Genomic DNA, 4873 nt, shown 5'->3' with positions numbered 1-4873 from the left:
ATTGCTCCCAAGTCCACTTCCTCTATTTGGGATGATTCATTGTCTATCAGGTATTCCACAGGTGCAGGGTATATCAAGTTGATTGTGGAGCTTTAATCCACTGCTTCTGAGGCTGCTGGGAGAAATTACCCTTTCTGTTCTTTGTTCACACAGCTCCAGGGTTTCATCTTTGGATTTGGCCCCACCTCTGCATGTAGTTCGCCTGAGGGCAACTGTTCTTTGTTCAGACAGGACAGGGTTAAAGAAGCAGCCGAGTCAGGGGCTCTGGCTCACTCAGGCCGGGGGGAAGAAGGGTTACAGATGTGGGGCAGACCTGTGGCAGCAGAGGCCAACCTGATGTTGCACCAACCTGAGGTAGGTCGTGTGTTCTCCTGGGGAAGTTGTCCCTGGATCACAGGTCCCTGGAAGTGGTGGTCTGCACAGGTTTCCAAGAGGGGGAGGTGGGTATAGTGACCTGTGCTCGCACACAGGCTTATTGGTGGCTGCAGCAGCAGCCTTAGCTTCTCATGCCCATCTCTGCAGTCTGTGGTGATAGCCATGGCTCATGCCCGTCTCTGGAGCTCCTTAAAGCAGTGCTCTTATTTCCCTATGCTCTCACACCAGGAAACAAAGAAAAAGTCTCGTGTCTCTTTAGCAGCTCCAGACTTTTCCCAGGACTCTCTCCCGGCTAGCCATGGTGCACTAACCCCTTCAGGCTGTGTTCATGCCTCCAACCACAGTCCTCTCCCTGCATCCGACCGAAGCCAGAGCCTGAGTTCCCAGTCCCTGCCCATCCCAGCGGGTGAGCAGACAGGCCTCTAGGGTTGGTGAGTGCTGTGCAGCACCGATCCTATGTGCGGGAATCTCTCCACTTTGCCCTCTGCACCCCTGTTGCAGCACTCTCCTCCGTGGCTCTGAAGCTTCCCCCACCCCTGCGACCTGCAGTCTCTGCCCACGAAGGGGCTTCTACTGTGTGGAAACCTTTCCTCCTTCACAGCTCCCTCCCACTGGTGCAGGTCTCATCCCTATTCTTTTGTCTCTGTTTTCTTCTGTTTTCTTTTGCCCTACCCAGGTATGTGAGGAGTTTCTTGCCTTTTGGGAGGTCTGAGGTCTTCTGCCAGCATTCAGTAGGTGTTCTGTAGGGGTTGTTCCACATGTAGATGCATTTCTGATGTATCTTTGGGGAAGAAGGTGATCTCCACGTCTTACTCTTCCGCCATCTTCCCAAATCTCTCATATTTACATTTTTAATCCATTTTGTATATTTTTTGTCTATTGGATTAGATAGTGTTCTAATTTCATTCTTTTACTTGTAGCTGTCCAGTTTCCCCAGCACCACTTATTGAAGAGGCAGTCTTTTCTGCACTGTATGTTGTTGCTTCCTTTGTCATAAATTAGGTGACCTTATGTGTGTGGGTTTATCTCTGGGCTTTTGATCTATATTTCTGTCTTTGTGCCAGTACCATACTCTCTTTATTACTGTCACTTTGTAGTATAGTGTGACATCAAGGAGCCTGATTCCTCCAGCTCCATTTCTCTTTCTCAAGATTGCTTTTGCCATTTGGTGTTTTTTGTATTTCCATACAAATTGTAAAATATGTTTTCTAATTTTGTGAAAAATGCCATTGGTAGTTTAATAAGTATTGCAAGGAATCTGTAGATTGTTTTGGGTAGTACTGTCATTTTTACAGTGTTGATTGTTCCAATCCAAGAACATGGTATATTTCTCCATCTGTTTATGTCATCTTTGATTTCTTTCATCAGTGTTTTATAGTTTTCTGATTACAAGCATTTTGCCTCCTTAGGTAGGTTTATGCCTAGGTATTTTATCATTTTTGTTGTGATGGTAAATGGGAGTGTTTCCTTAATTTCTCTTTCTGATCTTTCATTCTTAGTGTATAGGGATGCAAGAGATTTATGTTTATTAATTTTGTATCCTGTAAGCTTACCAAAATCATTGATTAATTCTAGTAGTTTTCTGGTGACATCTTTTGGATTTTTTATATATAACATCATGTCACCTGCAAACAGGGACAGTTTTATTTCTTCTTCTCCAGTTTGTATTCCTCTTATTTCTTTTTCTTCTCTGATTGCTGTGCCTAGCTCATTCAAAACTATGTTGAAGAGGAGTAGTGAGAATGGACATCCTTGTCTTGCTCCTGATCTTAAAGGAAATGCTTACAGATTTTAACCATTGAGAATGATGTTTGTTGAGAGTTAGTCACATATGGCCTTTATTATGTTTAGGTAGGTTCCTTCTATGCCCATTTTCTGGAGAGTTTTTATCATAAATCAGCATTAAATTTTGTCAAAAGCTTTTTCTCCATCTATTGAGATGATCATGTGGTTTTTATTCCTTAATATTTGTTTTTTGATTTTTGTTTCTAAAGAAGCTGTTGGGGGTAGGAGATTATTAATTAATTTATTTATTTTTGCTGTGTTGGGTCTTTCTTTCTGTGTGAGGGCTTTCTCTAGTTGTGGGAAGCGGGGGTCAATCTTCAATGTGGTGCAAGGGCCTCTCACTATCATGGCCTCTCATTGTGGAGCACAGGCTCCAGACGCACAGGCTCAGTAGTTGTGGCTCACAGGCTTAGTTGCTCCATGGCATGAGGGATCCTCCCAGACCAGGGCTCAAACCCATGTTCCCTGCATTGGCAGGCAGATTCTGAACCACTGCACCACCAGGGAAGCCCCTTAATATTTGTTAATATGGTGTATCACATTGATTGATTTGCATATATTAAAGACTCCTTTCATCCCTGGGATAAACCTCACTTGTTCATGGTGTATGATCCTTTTAATGTGTTGTTGGATTTGGTTTGCTAGTATTTTGTTCAAGATATTTGCATCTATGTTTATCAGTGATATTGGTCTTTAATTTTCTTTCCTTTTTCTTTTTCTTTTCTTTTTTTTTGATATCTTTGGTTTTGGTATCAGGATGATGGTGGCCTTGTAGAACGAATTTGGGAGTGTTCCCCTCTCTGCATTTTTTTTGGAAGAGTTTGAGAAAGATTGTCATTAGCTCTTCTCTAAATGTTTGATAGAATTGGCCTGTAAAGCTGTCTGGTCCTGTACTTTTGTTTGTTGGAAGTTTTTAAATTACAGTTTGAATTTCATTGCTTGTGAGAGTTCTGTTTACTTTATGTAATTCTTCCTGGATAAGTCTTGGAAAATTGTACCTTTCCAAGAATTTGTCCATTTCTTCATGGTTGTCTATTTCATTGGTATATAGTTGTTTCTAGTAGTCTCTTATAATCCTTTATATTTCTGTGGTGTCAGTTATGATTTCTCCTTTTTCATTTGTAATTTTATTGATTTCTGTCTTTCCCTTTTTTTCTTGATGAGTCTGATTAAATGTTTATCAATTTTGTTTATCTTCTCAAAGAACCAACTTTTAGTTTTACTGATCTTTGCTATTGTTTTCTTCATTTTTATTTCATTTATTTCTGCTCTGACCTTTATGATTTCTTTCCTTCTACTGACTTTGAGTTTTCTTTGTTCTTGTTTCTCTAGTTGCCTTAGGTGTAAGGTTAGATTTTTTATTTGAGATTTTCTTTGTTTCTTGAGGTGAGATTGTATTGCTATAAACTTCACTCTTAGAACTGGTTTTGCATTACATTATATTTAATGCTAACTCTGAAGACATATCTGTATAAATTAAACCAACAATCTTAAGTTTAGCTTTTATTTACTAAAGATTATCCTAGATCATGTAACTTTTAAAAACTTTGTTGTTAGTTTTTATTATATTTAAAATATATATATATAAGTGCTTGTTTAAGCCCATTAAGTAGAGCTCTTTTACAAATTAATTTTGTCAATATTATCTAGAGGTAGAAAAACACCATATCTAAAATGCCCACATATAGGAGAAGTGCATCAGCCGGCTAGTGAGTGAGCGCCGGTATACGGGGTCAGTGTGGGATCCTCAGCGTGGCCTGGTGGAGGTTGGCCGTTTTTCTCACACGTCGCCTGCCCGGGAGGGGCTCGGGCCGGGGCGTGAAGCAAATAAACAACATGTAAGATGTCAGAAATGCTTGGAATTTGGGCATTGGACTTATGAATGCACAGGAAAAAGAAAGTACCTACATAGGCCTTCAAGAACAGCAGAACTAAAGAAAGCTTTAAAAGAAAAATAAAACAGATTATTATTACAGCAAAGCATTGGAGAAACTAATGTAGAAAGAAAGACCAAGAAAAAAAGGTCTAAGAGTGTAACCAGTTCCAGTAGCAATAGCAGTGACAGTTCAGCCAGTGATTCTTCATCAGAGAGTGAAGAGACCTCTACCTCATCCTCCTCAGAGGACAGTGACTCTGATGAAAGCTCCTCCAGTTCATCATCTTCAGCCTCTTCCACAAGCTCTTCCTCCTCCTCCAATTCAGACTCAGATTCCAGCTCTGACAGTAGCAGCAGCAGCAGCACAAATAGTAGCTCTGAGGATGAACCACCAAAGAAGAAGAAAAAGAAATAGAACTGTTCCATCCATGTTGGACTGATGGACTAAAAACATTAATGTGATTCTCAGAAGGGAATTTAGAATGTGTTAAGACCAAATAGGTTAACTGATCAAAATTTTTAGAGTTCAAAAATTTCTAAATGTTTTACATTGTAAGAGCATAAAGAGTATTAATAATGGATTATATATATAAAGACTTTTTATTTTAGAGGTGAATCTTGTTTTTTTATCTTTAAAATATATCTCTAAAATTAATCAAAGCTGAAACCTAATAAATCTTTTTGTGATGAAACCTATCTTTTCTCCTTGTGAAATAAATGCCATACTTTGTTATATGTTAGTGCTATGTATCAGACATGTTTTCAGGATAATGCATCAGAATATCTGTCTGGCAGTGAATTTCTAATGCTTTTGGCTGTATGTTATTATGTAAGATT

The 4873-nt window shown here is 39.4% G+C and overlaps 1 pseudogene across 1 annotated transcript; it reads left to right on the top strand.

Moving 5' to 3' along the window:
* The first annotated feature begins 300 nt into the window (after positions 1 to 300).
* On the top strand, positions 301 to 4613 carry LOC309796966 (annotated as a pseudogene). The gene is made up of 2 exons: positions 301 to 354; positions 3849 to 4613. The product of its transcript is annotated as an uncharacterized misc_RNA (transcript).
* The last annotated feature ends 260 nt before the right edge of the window (positions 4614 to 4873 follow it).

This window comes from Mesoplodon mirus, assembly GCF_964341445.2.
Source record: "Mesoplodon mirus genome assembly, chromosome: X".
Classification (NCBI taxonomy): Eukaryota; Metazoa; Chordata; class Mammalia; order Artiodactyla; family Ziphiidae; genus Mesoplodon; species Mesoplodon mirus.
The sequence above is the reverse complement of the archived record's forward strand: the minus strand, read 5'-3'. Positions and strand labels throughout refer to the sequence as shown.